Here is a 14,569-nt window from a genome sequence, read left to right on the forward strand (position 1 = left end):
AACCCTGATTACTCATTGGAAGGGCTGATGCTGAAGCTGAAACTCCAATACTTTGGCCACCTAATGTGAAGAGCTGACTCATTGGAAAAGACCCTGATGCTGGTAAAGTTCGAGGGCAGGAGGAGAAGGGGGCAGCAGAGGATGAGATGGTTGGATGGCATCACTGACTCAATAACATGAGTTTGCACAAACCCCAGGAGATAGTGAAGGACAGGGAAATCTGGCGTGCTGCAGTCCATGGGGTCGCAAAGAATCGGACACAACTTAGCACTAAACAACAACATGAGAGCAGATGATATTAAATCAGCATGTGATTTTTGTAGTCAAATGTTGCTATGTTGTTTGATTTAATTACTAAATTGAACATATATATTTAATATATTTTAAGTATATATATGATGAAGTTCAGAAATGGAGAAAGCCTTTAGGTCACGTTTCACCATGTACCAAGAAAACTGTATATATTCACCCAAATTCCAAAGAGCAGTCCATGGCTGCTAAATTTTATTTTTTAAGTTGCTTATTACTGAATGTTAAGCTATTAAACAAATGTCAGGGAAATAAATACACAATAAGTTTTCAGTAGATGACTTAGCAATCTAACAGTCTAATTTAACTAACATCGGTACTACATTATCAGGCCATAAATTTTACATTTTCATAAAATTCTATTACTGAGAAAATACCTGCAGATGCAAGCACTCATTTTATTTAATCCTCAAACTAAACCCACGAGGTCGGTATTGCCATTCCACTCTCTAGATGTAGATGATGAGCTCGGTGAGTTTAAGAGCACTCAATAGAGATTCATTCATTTCAACAATTATCAGTTGATTGCCTACAGTGTGCCAAGCATCGCCAGTAAATAAACTTGGACCCAAATCTAATAACTAAATTTACTGTCAGAAACATGGTTTCAGTATCTTCCCCAAAACAGAGAAGCAGGTAGAAGTTTCGAGTCTATTCAAGTTGCCATCTCAGCATTGTGCCAATCCACTACTGACAGTCTGATAGCTAGAAAGCAGTGACTTCTTTATCTAATGCCTGAAGTACTAAATATAGACAAAAACTGTGAAATTGAGATGAGGACTAATTACCCCCTTCCCACCGCATGTCCTTCTCTGGACTTACTCTCTGCTCTGCCTGTGTGCCTGTGTTCCATCTTTTCTACTTCAGTTAACTCTTCTTTGAAAAGCAATCTGAAAAAAAGGAGTTTCTTTAAGAAAAAAAAAAAAAAAGGATAAAAGATAAACCCATTTTTTAAAAAATTCAGAAAGTGAAACATACATGGTTTTAAAACAGATTTAACCACTGATATGGAAGGGTTATGGTAATTGTGGGAGAAATCTGTGTAACCCTATAGAAATAAAATTGAAAACTGGGGGGGGGGGGGAGTGGTTTTCCATCAAAATAAAAATGACGAATTTAGACCAGAAAAAGAATGAAAAACTAAACAGACCAATAATCATAAAAAAAAATAACCAAAAATATATCTTTAAGAAGTTACAGACCCTGGTAGCTATGCAGATATAATCTTAAAACATTGATTCGTGTCACTTAATGTACTCTAGCTCATAGAAAAATGCATTAATCTCCATTTATGCAGATAGCAATGCCTTATTAACAAAACCTAATAAATAGTACAAGAAACTTTTAAATCATTTTTCCTTATGAACATGGATGCAAAATTCCAAGTAAAATATCATTAACCTAATCTAGCATTAAATGACAAGGCCAATAATTCGAGTTTATTCTAGGTATACAAGTTTAGTTCAGTACTAAACAATCTTTCAAGATAATTCAGTATAAAAAAGAATATCGTTACAGCTGTAAGAATAGTCTACTAAAACAAGATTTATTCACCATCTTTTCCTAATTTTATAAACCTCCAAAAAGAAAATAATAGAAATATGACAGGGGTTTTGGTGTTTCACGCAATGCTGCGAGGGGAAGGCCAGAAGCTGACAACGAAACACTTCAATTAGCTTTAGCAGAAGAGAAATGGAGGAACCATAGAACATTAAGGATGAATTCAGGAAGACCCGAGATCATGGAGAACTTGGCTGCTTTCTACACTATTTTCCAAGGAGAGGTTGCTATGGTCACAGACTATGGAGCCTTTGTCAAAAGCCCAGGCTGTGGGAAGCAAGGTCTGGTCCATCAAACTCACATGTCATCCTGTTGCGTGGATAAGCCCTCTGAGATAGTAGATGTTGGAGACAAAGTGTGGATGAAGCTTATTGGCTGAGAGATGAAAAATGATAGGATAAAAGGATCCCTCTCCGTGAAGGTTGTCAACCAAGAGACTGGGAAGGACCTTGATCCCAACGACGTTATCACTGAGCAAGAAAAGAGGCGGAGGCAGTCCTTCCAGGATTACACTGGGCAGAAGATCACCCTCGAGGCTGTCCTGAACACCACCTGCAAGAAGTGTGGCTGTAAAGGAAAAGAAGAAAAAGAACCATAGAGACAGGAAGTCATCTGACTCTGACAGCTCAGACTCTGAGAGTGATACAGGCAAGAGGGCAAGGCACACATCAAAGGACAGGAAGGCAGCAAAGAAGAAGAAAAAGAAGAAGCACAAGAAGAAGCACAAGGAATGAGAATGGAATGTAGAGAGGGTGGCTGAGAGAAGGAACCTGGAGCCTATGCTTTGAAGCCCTGGCTCCTAGAAAGACTCAGTAGTGAGAATATGGCCTCCCACCCTTGTCTCTCCCATGGGAGATGGCGTCCCCTTGTGCCACAGGCAAGCCTGGGAGTTAGGTATCAAAAGCATCTGTCTGAATGAGTTGTTTCCTTATCACTCTTGGTCCCTTTGCGAGTGACCCCTGCAGCTCACCCATTCATTCTCCCAACTTCATTCAGCAGGAGGTCGTATTACCCTCTCCAGCTACGACTGCCAGAGCCAGATTCCTGTACAGGAGTCCAGGCTAGAGCCACAGGAACTGTTGTGGGCGTGAGTCTGGCTATAGTTGAACAGAGTGATCGGCCTCTCCCTATTGGCCTACCTACCCTGGCCTGATTGGTGGGTGGTCTCTGCTACATCCAGCACATGGGCAGAGGGAGACTGGCAGTACGAGGGAGAACATGGTAAGAAGTGGTGCTCAATTTTTCCATCCCCCCTAACATGATTCTGCTATGTTAGAAGTGATAGCCAGTGATCACAGCCAGAAAAACATTGTTTGCAGTGACTTAGCTTGTTTGTGACATTCCGCCAGACCACTGAACCAGACAGCTCAAGCCGAAATCATTGCTTTACTTTGTATTTACTACAGTGTGAGTCAATTGGTTCCATTTGAGGTTTCTGCTTAAATTCCTGGTACTAAAAAAAAAAAAAAAAAAAAAAGAAATATGACAAGACTGTCACAAACCAAGAGCCAACATCAAACTAAACATTAAAATGCTATAGACATTTCTACTAAAATCAAGAACAATGCGTGATGTCCACATCAACATTATTATTTGGCATAACTTTACAGCCAATGTATTAATATGCAAAAATAATTCATATAAATTTTAGAAAATTTAAAAAGTATCCTTTCTTGAAGGATGTGATTATAGACATAGAAACTCTAATAAATAAGTTTACTAAGTTAGTAGTATAAAAAAAGAATAGTTTTGAGGTGATATAAAAAAGTACTTAGTTTCTCTTTATAGTGGCAATAACCTAGAATAATATAGCATAAAATAACAGGTAGATATAGAAATATCGTTCATGAGAGAAATAATTATGACAAAATATACATAAATAAAAATATAAAATTGTACTAAAGAATATAAATCTAAACTTGAACAAACTGAATGATATACCCTGATCCTGAATGAGGAGTTTTAGCATCATAAAATGTAATATTTCCAAAATTAATATATAAATATAATTGAATTAAATATTCCCATATAGGTATTTCAGAGCTGAGTAACATTTTAAAGATAAACTGAAAGCATCCACGAATAGCCAAGAAGACTCTGAAAAAGAGAATTGTGATACGGGACTTGCCTTGTCAAATATTAAATGGAATATAATGCTACTGTAATAAAATAGAAAGTAAAAGGAAAACTACCAAGTATAGATAAATGACAAAAGTAGCATTCCATTCATAAAAGAAAGTAGAGCTTATTTAATATATAGTGCAAATATAGTGAACTAGTCATCTAGGAAAAAAATTCAAACAGTTCTCTACCTTTCTCTATATACAGAAATAAATTTTTATTTATTTATCACTAATTAGAGAAATGCAAGTAAAAACTACAATGAGGTATCACTTCACACCAGTCATAATGGCCATCATCAAAAAAGTCTATAAATAATAAATGCTGGAGAAGGTGTGCAGAAAATGGAACCCTACATTGTTGGTGAGAATATAAAGTGGTGCAACCATTATGGAGAACAGTATGGAAGCTCCTTAAAACAATAATCATAGAACTGCCATATGATACAGCAATCCCACTCTTGAGCATGTAGAGTTGGGTTTTTTCTAAGGGTTGAACAAGAGATGAAACATTTTACCAGAGACAGAAAACCATAATTTGAAAAGATACATGCACCCCAGTGTTGATTGCAGCACTGTTTACAATAGCCAGGACACAGAAGTGACATAAATGTCCAATGACAGATGAATGGATAAAGAAGATGTGGTGTATATATATGCACACTGTATGCTCAGTTGCTCAGTTGTGTCTGACTCTTTGCGACCCCATGGTCTGAAGTCTGCCAGGTTCCTTTGTCCGTGGGATGTTTTGAGGCAAGAATAAAAGAGTGAGTTGCCATTTCCTACTCCGGGGGATCTTCCTGACCCAGGGATTGAACTCAAGACTCCTGCACCTCCAGCACTGGCAGGTGGATTCTCTACCACTGTGCCACCTAGGAAGCCACTATACATACATACACAAGGAAATACTACTCAGCCATAGAAAGTATGAAATAATACCATTTGCAGCAACATGGATACACTAGAGATTATCATACTAAATGAAGTAAGCCAGACAAAGACAAATATAGAAGTGAATTTACATACAAAACAGAGATAGACTCATGAACATAGAAAACAAACTTATAGTTACCAAAGAGGAAGGTGGGTGAGGGATATTAGGAGTTTGGGATTAACGTATACACACTACTATATATAAAACAGGTAACCAACAAGGACCTACTGTATAACAGAAAACTATACTCAATATTTTGTAATAACCTACAAAGGAAAACAATTTGAAAAATATATACATATATGTGTAACTAAATCACTTTGTTGTACATCTGAAATGAATACAATGTAAATCAACTCTATATCAATGAAAAAATTTTTAAAAGAAAAAATATCCCATGAAAATATAAGACTGCTGTATAAGGATGCTTATACAACATCGTAGCTGCAATTAGTTATGGAATATCCATTCTAAGTAATAGTGTTATTTAGCTGTTAAAAAAATAAGATTTATATCTGTTACTTCTTAAGGATGTCCATGTAATGTTATGTGAGAAGACAACTGCCAAATAATGTGTAGAGCATCTTCTTATTTTTAAAAATCAGACATTACAAGATATTTGCTTTTATCTGGACATTGAGGAAGATTGTTTATATCAGTTTCCCCTGGGAATGAAATAAAAGAAAATTATCTTTTATTATCTTAAATATATGAATTGTTCTGCTTGAAAAAATTTAATTGGAAGCTAAATATATATGCAGAGAAAATTTCTGGAAGATATCCAAAAGTGAAATTTGAGTATGGGTAAGGAAAAGAAACTTTTCTCTTTGAACCCTTTTGTACTGTTTGAATTTGTTCTTTGAACAAGGAACATGTATTTATTTTTAAAAATTTGATAAACTAATTCCAGTGAGTGAAAGTAACTTAACGTAACCCGGGAATATTTAAATTTAACCCCATTGATCCAGTGGTTAGGACTCCATGCTTTCACTGTCAAGGGCCCAGGTTTGGTCCCTGGTCAGGGAACTAAGATTCCAAGAGCCACACAATGCAGCCAAAAAATTTTTTTTTTTAATTTTTTAATGGATGACTCATAGCATTTTATCTAGGAAGGATAAGTATTTCAAATAGATCATCAGGGCCAATATGAGAAGAACTCATCAAAACACACCATACAGACTCATTAACATTAACATGGTCTACCGACTCACAACTCTTTTTAAATATTCTTGAACTTAAAAGCTTTGCCGTCAGGATTCCAAGGAAGCTGGGACGGGCATGCTTAGCATTAGAATAATAATCCATGAAATGTGAAGCAAAGAGGTTTGTAAACACATTAAATACACCCATTAATATGATTCATATCACCCACCACTTCATTTTTGTATCAGGCCAGTTCACAGATGGAAAGAACCAGAAATCCCTATGTATCAAAATTATTTTTTGTTTATACATCTCAAGGAAACCTAAAGTTGGTGATTGCATTTTACAAGGACACTGTGAAAAGCCATTTGCAGCTATCTAACTTGATGTGACCAGCAGACGGTAGATATTGATCACATAGAGAATAGATGGCAATACTAAGAGAATAAATATTCTGCTGTTATTCCTGGGCAAGTCCAACAGGCAGAAATTATAATAACTAATAAGTGAAGAAATCAACTATTTTTATAAGTCATGCTATAATATCTGAACTGGTTAGATGTAGGGAAGCACAAAGAAGCACTTAAAAGTTATCTATTACTTAGAAGTCTTCAAGTTCAATTTTCCTCTTTATATTGTCTTAATAAATTACACATCAAATAAATACCATTGAAGAAAAAAATAAGTAAAATCAGAGTTGAATGTCAAGTTGAGTAGAGAATTTTAATTGTAGAATAATGGTCCTTGTGGATATGGATGATGCTTTTAAGTAAAGTTATCTCTTCCTTTCTCTGTCTCATCTCAGACCCCAGTACAAAGTGATAATTGCTTTAAAAGCAAAATACTTCTTGATACACTGATAGTTTTTTTTCCCCCCAAGGACTATAAGTAGCAAATTTCAACACCTGCTGAACTGCTATTTCACATCTCACTTAACAAACTCTAATAGGCAGCTAAAAATCTCTTACAGGATATTCATTTATTTCAGTTCAAAATGTTTAAGGTTGAATCTGGCCCAGAAAATGGAGCAGAAAGATCAGGAAAGGGAAATTATATAACTGTCATCACAAATAATACTCTGTTCTTCTGGACTCGAAGCAAAGCATTTTTACCACGAACGCATATATTTCCCTTTCAAGAAAAATTAAGAAATCATCAAAAAATTAGAAATCTAATTAGAATATAAACAAACATTGCACTTCCTAAATGTAATCACTGTGAAAGTGTTAAAAAATTAGAACAGAATTCTACAGAAGGATTTTTTACAGAAATGGAATAAACATTTGCAACATTGATACAATAGAAGATAACTCTGGTTAATTATATTATATTCCTACTCCTGAGAAAATATCGCACAGTCCAGGAAATGATTTCTGAGATCCTTCCTGTATGTGGTAATATGTCCCAGTGAGGCTTATTGTCTGTTAAATGCCCTACTTTCACACAGTCTGAAAGTGGAGAAGCATTTTTACTGATTTTTATGTACCACACCTTCAGTTCCAAGCAGATTTAAGAATGTTTTAAAAGACACATAAAGTGCAACAAGACCTCATAAATTTGAAGAGCAAAGCAGAAAGGAAAATATGGGTGGGGGCATGAATGGAACCAGAAATAAGGCCAAAGAAAACATTATAAAACCTCAGTCTTGCTATTCATGTGCCACAGATTTAGTGCTAAGTTCTCTAGTAGTAACTGAGAAAAGGAAGATATCAAACTTAGCATATGCTTATAAAAGGGAAAACTCCCAATGAACCTTCAGCTTTGGCTTAAATTGTTTTATTTGTAACAGTAGTAAAAATACAGTAGTAGTTACAGTAGACCTAACTCAGTGTGCTTACTATAATTTCAGGTACAAGTATGAATTCATTACATACATTAAATCATTTAATTCTCATAAAATCTAATCAAGTGAATAATACTATTACCCCTTATTTATAGATAAGGAAACAGGAACAAAGAAGTTTTAAATCTTGTCCAAAATCATGCATCTAGTTAGAGATAAAGTGACATGTTACTAAATGTGTACTTAGATAAACAAGGTAAAAATGCTTATTCATCTATATGAAAGAAATTTTGATTCAAAGAAAATTTGATTCAAAGCTACAAAAACAACCTAGCTAACAACTTTAATTTTATATAGCAAATGACATTTTTTTTCAAACTGAATCCTGCTTGCAACATTAATACAGAATTGAGGGCTAAGATGAAAGTTCATTTACATTTGGCATGCTACAAATTGATGACTCAATTCTCCCTCCATTTTTCTCTAATTAGACTACTGAGAAACCTATTTCATGTGGTCTGTTGTGATACTGTTTAGCCTTCCTTTGGTAAAAAGACATCCTCAGTGTATCAAGCTCACCAGCATCCTTTTCTCGTTCCTGGCAACAATTCAAGAACTACAACTTGGCATCAACTTTGTTGGAAGCTCGAACGGGAACTCAGGCAGTGACACTGTGGGGCAGTTTTCAATTATAATATACAAATGATCCAAATATGCTTATATTAATTTGTTTTCTAGAATGCCATTCAAATAAAAACACAAAACTTAAGTATTCTTGTGAATAACTCTTAAGTCCCCTCTTTTGGGAAACACCATTTTTGTAGAAACATATTTGACCATGTTTTTAACTTTTTTAAAAACTGCTCAGATATCAGTAATTTTCATACTAGAAGACAGTTATTTCTCATGGGAGGAGGCAACATAAAGAGGGCAGTATGGAATTAAAATAATAATGCTTCACCAATAATAATGTCAACACTTCTCTTTAAAAAAAGAAGACAAGGATCTCGAAGTTATAGAGATGCCATCACAATAATAGGAAACTCAATAAAAATAACCAAAAATAATTATATGTTGCTGTTGCTGCTGCTGCTGCTGCTAAGTTGCTTCAGTATTGTTCCACTCTGTGCGACCCCATAGATGGTAGCCCACCAGGCTCCCCCATCCCTGGGATTCTCCAGGCAAGAATACTCGAGAGGGTTGCCATTTCCCTCTCCAGTGCATGAAAGGGAAAAGTGAAAGTGAAGTCGCTCAGTCGTGTCCGACTCTTAGCGACCCCATGGACTGAAGCCTGCCAGGCTCCTCCATCCATGGGATTTTCCAGGCAAAAGAGTACTAATACAGACCCACAGGGTTCAACATCAAGAAGCTCTTACATAGAAAGCTAAAAAGGCCAATAAGAAATTGAGCCTGAAAAGGCACTATCTTATCTCTATTCACAGATGGGCTGAAAGAGTATGTTTTGGAAGAGTGCCATACAAGAATGCATCTTTATATAATGTTCTTAAGCTTAGAGACTGACAAAACCTTAAAGATTTATTATTATTTTCTTTGTTTCCACTTTCAGTACTGTTAACAGGATGCTTTCAAACTGACTTAAACAATTTTAAAATGTATTGTCTCGCATAATAAAAAGTCCAGTTTGGGTTGGGCTTGAGGGTTAACTGATTTAGCAGCTCAAAGTCCAGGCCCCTTATTCTTTCCATCTTACTGCTTTGCCTTCCATAGTGTTGTAACAGGTTACCTCAGTGATCGGAGCATGGATGCCAGTAGTAATAAGGGTACATGATTCCTCATTTATATTCAGCTGAGAGCAAATGAGAGTTTCTCCCTCAATTATGCTTTCAGTCTGATTTGGCTCAGCATAGTTTCCATTACCAAAAGAATGCCACAAGGTGATTGCTTAAGCCAGGTTGCTTAACCAATTTAGGTAAGAGACATTATATAATCATGAATGCTTTAGACTAGTTAAAGCCCATCTAGGGGCTGGGTTAGGGTCACAGTCCCTTAAGCCACATTCAGTTCAGTTCAGTTCAGTCACTCTGTTGTGTCCAACTCTTTGCGACCCCATGGACTACAGCATGCCAGGCTTCCCTTTCCTTCACCATCTCCCAGAACTTGTTCAATTCACATCCATTGAGTCAGTGATGCCACCCAACCTTATCTCATCCTCTGTTGTCCCCTTCTCCTCCTGCCTTCAATCTTTCGCAGCATCATGCATGGTCTTTCCCAATGAGTTAGTTCTTTGCATCAGGTGGCCAGAGTATTGGAGCTTCAGCTACAGCATCAGTCATTCCAATGAATATTCAGGACTGATTTACTTTACGATTGATTGGTTTGATCTCCTTGCTATCCAAGTGGCTCTCAATAGTGTTCCCCAGCACCACAGTTTGGAAGTATCAGTTCTTCGGCTCTCAGCTTTCTTTATGCTCCAACTCTCACATCCATACATGACTACTGGAAAAACCATAGCTTTGACTAGACAGGCCTTTGTCAGCAAAGTAACGTCTCAGCTTTTTAATATGCTCTTTAGGTTGATCATATCTTTTCTTCCAAGAAGCAAGCATCTTGTAATTTCATGGCTGCAGCCACCATTTGCAGTGATTTTGGAGCCCAAGAAAATAAAGGCTCTCACTGTTTCCATTGTTTCCCTATCTATTTGCCATGAAGTGATGAGACCAGAGGCCATGATTTTAGTTTTCTGAATGTTGAATTTTAAGCCAGCTTTTTCACTCTCCTCTTTCACTTTCATCAAGCGTCTTTTTAGTTCCTCTTCTTTTTCTGCCATAACGGTGGTGTCATTTGTATAGCTGAGATTATTGATATTTCTACCGGCAATCTTGATTCCAGCTTGCGCTTCCTCCAGCCAGACATTTCACATGATGTACTCTGCATATAAGTTAAATAAGCAGGGTGACAATATACAGCCTTGACATACTCCTTTCCCAACTTGGAACCAGTCTGTTGTTCCATGTCTGGTTCTAATTGTTGCTTCTTGACCTGCATACAGATTTCTCAGGAGGAAGGTAAGGTGGTCTAGCATTCCCATCTCTTGAAGAATTTTCCACAGTTTGTTCTGATCCACATAGTCAAAGGCTCTGGTGTAGTCAATAAAGCAGAAGTAGATATTTTTCCAGAATTCTCTTGCTTTTTCTATGATGCAACAGATGTTGGCAATTTTATCTCTGGTTCCTCTGCCTTTTCTAAATCCAGTTTTAACATCTGGAAGTTCTCGGTTCACATACTGTTGGAGTCTAGCTTGGAGAATTTTGAACATTTCTTTGCTAGCGTGTGAGATGAGTACTGGGTAGACGATCATTGATATACTAGCAATAAAACCTTTACCTGAGAATGTCAAGGCAAAACATTTTGTACTGTGCTCTGATGTATATTGGATGGGCTACAGGGGGCAGTAGTGACTCAGTTCTGAGTGAACTTCTCGTATGCTGTAGGGAAGGCCACTTCTCAGGGGAGGCATTTTTTTTTAAGTGTCAAACACTTGCCATCAGTAAATCAAAACTGGTACTTTCATCAATGAAAAATCACAGCTGCTTGGAGTTGAATGGATAGTAATAATGACTTTTTCCTTTTCTCAATATCACCTCACAGACCTCTCTGCACCTCTGACTTTACTCACAGAAAACTGTTAGTAAAAATAGTTTATGTATTCGGTTAACATATTTTTTTTTCCTACCGTTTTCCTGCTATATGCTATAGAATGAGTGAACAGGCAAAAGAAATTTCTGTGTATTTATTCTATAGAAAGCAGCAAGATTAATGTTAAATGTTAAAAATGTTAGAAAGATAAGCTGACAAACACACCAAATTCTGATTGAATCAAGAAGACCGCTTGGATGAGTTGGACTCTGAGTTGGAGGTGAATGAAAGGGTAAGATAGAGAGGGAAGGTTTTCCAGATAAGCAGGCATCTGTGGACAAAGAAAGAAGACTGAGCAGGATGGTGACTGGGAAGATAGTAGTGGATAGGAGGATAAAACAAAGGGCCATGTGAGTAGTTCACTGATAACTCAGGTCAGATCCTGAATTACTGGGTAATGAGAAACATAATGGGGCTCCCCTGATAGCTCAGTTGGTAAAGAATCCACCTGCAATGCAGGATACCTGGGTTTGATTCTTGGGTCGGGAAGATCCCCTGGAGAAGGGATAGGCTACCCTATCATGTTTAGAATCAAACTCCATACCTGCCAGAGATGCTCAGAGGACTCAAACATACCTTGTGTGCACCAGGACCCAGAGACCCCACAGAGACTGAGACAGAACTGTGTTTGAGTGTCTCCTGCAGAGGTACGAGTCAGCAGTGGACTGCTGAACGGTCAGGGGCTCTGGGTGCAGTAGACCTGGGTATGGCATAAGCCCTCTTGGAGGAGGTCGCCATTAACCCCACCACAGAGCTGCCAGAACTTACACGGGACTGGGGAAACAGGCTCTTGGAGGGCACAAACAGAAACTTGTGTGCACCAGGACCCAGGAAAAAGGAGCAGTGACTCCACAAGAGGCTGACCCAGACTTGCCCATGAGTGTCCAGGAGTCTCCAGTGGAGGCGTGGGTTGGCGGTGGCCTGCTGCAGGGTTGGTGGCACTGAGTATAGCAGTGCATGCGTGGGACATTTTGAAGGAGGTCACCATTATCTTCATTACCTCCACCATAGTTTGGCCTCAGGCATCAAATAACAGGGAGGGAACACAGCCCTGCCCATCAACAGAAAATTGGATTAAAGGTTTACTGAGCATGGCCCCGCCCATCAGAACAAGACCCAATTTCCCCCTCAGTCAGTCTCTCCCATCAGGAAGCTTTCATAAGCCTCTTGTCCCTCTCCACCAGAGGGCAGACAGACTGAAAAGCACAATCACAGAAAACTAACAAACCTGATCACGTGGACCACAGCCTTGTCTAACTCAATGAAACTATGAGCCATGCCATGTAGGGCACCCGAAACAGACTGGTCACGGTGGAGAGTTCTGACAAAACATGGTCCACTGGAGAAGGGAATGGCAAACCACTTAAATATTCTTGCCCTGAGAACCCCATGAACAGTATGAAAAGGCAAAAAGATAGGACAATGAATGATGAACTCCCCAGGTCGGTAGGTGCCCAATATGCTATTGGAGATCAATGGAGAAATAACTCCAGAAACAAAGAAGAGACGGAGCCAAAGCAAAAACAACACCCAGTTGTGGATGTGACTGGTGATGGAAGTAAAGTCCAATGCTATAAAGAGCAATATTGCATAGGAACCTGGCATGTTAGGTCCATGAATCAAGGCAAATTGGAAGTGGTCAAAGAGATGACAAGAGTAAACATCGACATTTTAGGAATCAGTGAACTAAAATGGACTGGAAGGGGTGAATTTAACTCAGATAGATATAATGGTCATTATATCTACTACTGTGGATAAGAATCCCTTAGAGGAAATGGAGTAGCCATCCTAGTCAACAAAAGAGTCCGAAATGCAGTACTTGGACACAATCTCAAAAACAACAGAATGATCTCTGTTCGTTTGAAGGCAAACCATTGAATATAACAGTAATCCAAGTCAATGTCCCAACCAGTAATGCTAAAGAAGCTAAAATTGAATGATTCTATGAGGATCTACAAGATCTTCTAGAACTAACACCCGAAAAAGATGTCTTTTTCATTATAGGGGCTTCCATCATGGCTTAGAGGGTAAAGTGTCTGCCTGCAATTCAGGAGATCTGGGTTCGATCCCTGGGTCAGAAAGACCCCCCTGGAGAAGGAAATGGCAACCCACTCCAGTACTCTTGCCTGGAAAATTCCATGGATGGAGAAACCTAGTAGGCTACAGTCCAAGGGATCACAAAGAGTTGGACACAACTGAGCAACTTCACTTCAACTTTTTCATTATAGGGGACTGGATTGCAAAAGTAGGAAATCAAGAAATACCTGGAGTAACAGGGAAATTTGGCCTTGGAGTGCAGAATGAAGCAGGGCAAAGGCTAATAGAGTTTTGCCAAGAGAATGCACTGGTCATAGGAAATATCTTCTCCCAACAACACAAGAGAAGACTCTACAAATGGACATCACCAGGTGGTCAATACTGAGATCAGATTGATTATATTCTATGCAGCCAAGGATCGAGAAGCTCTATACAGTCAGCAAAAACAAGACTAGGAGCTAACTGTGGCTCAGATCATGAATTCCTTTTTGCTAAATTCAGACTTAAATTGAAGAAAGTAGGGAAAACCACTAGACCATTCAGGTATGACCTAGATCAAATCCCTTATGAGTATACAGTGGAAGTGACAAATAGATTCAAGGGACTAGATCTAATAGAGTGCATAAAGAACCATGGACGGAGGTTCATGACATTGTACAGGAGACAGGGATCAAGACTATCCCCAAGAAAAAGAAATGCAAAAAGGCAAAATGGTTGTCTGAGGAGGACTTATGACCAACCTAGACAGCATATTAAAAAGCAGAGACATTACTTTGCCAACAAAGGTCCATCCAGTCAAGGCTATGGTTTTTCCAGTAGTCATGTATGGATGTGAGAGTTGGACTATAAGAAAGCTGAGTGCCAGAGGATTGATGCTTTTGAACTGTGGTGTTGGAGAAGACTCTTGAGAGTCTGTTGGACTGCAAGGAGATCCAACCAGTCCATCCTAAAGGAGATCAGTCCTGAGTGTTCATTGGAAGGACTGATGTTGAAGGTGAAACTCCAGTACTTTGGCCACTTCATGCA

The 14,569-nt window shown here is 38.2% G+C and overlaps 1 protein-coding gene and 1 pseudogene across 1 annotated transcript in view; one reads left to right on the top strand and one right to left on the bottom strand.

Moving 5' to 3' along the window:
- Positions 1 to 2,111: 2,111 nt before the first annotated feature.
- On the top strand, positions 2,112 to 2,603 carry LOC145524131 (zinc finger CCHC domain-containing protein 17-like; annotated as a pseudogene).
- A 633-nt stretch (positions 2,604 to 3,236) lies between these two features.
- ORC5 (origin recognition complex subunit 5) overlaps positions 3,237 to 14,569 on the bottom strand; it is a 166,170-nt gene continuing 154,837 nt past the window's right edge. The window contains exon 23 of the transcript XR_014067224.1: positions 3,237 to 3,322. The gene's annotated coding sequence lies outside the window, so the exon portion shown is untranslated. The remainder of the gene's footprint in view (positions 3,323 to 14,569) is intronic.

This window comes from Giraffa tippelskirchi, chromosome 10 (assembly GCF_054371585.1).
Source record: "Giraffa tippelskirchi isolate mGirTip1 chromosome 10, T2T-mGirTip1v1.2.pri, whole genome shotgun sequence".
NCBI lineage: Eukaryota > Metazoa > Chordata > Mammalia > Artiodactyla > Giraffidae > Giraffa > Giraffa tippelskirchi.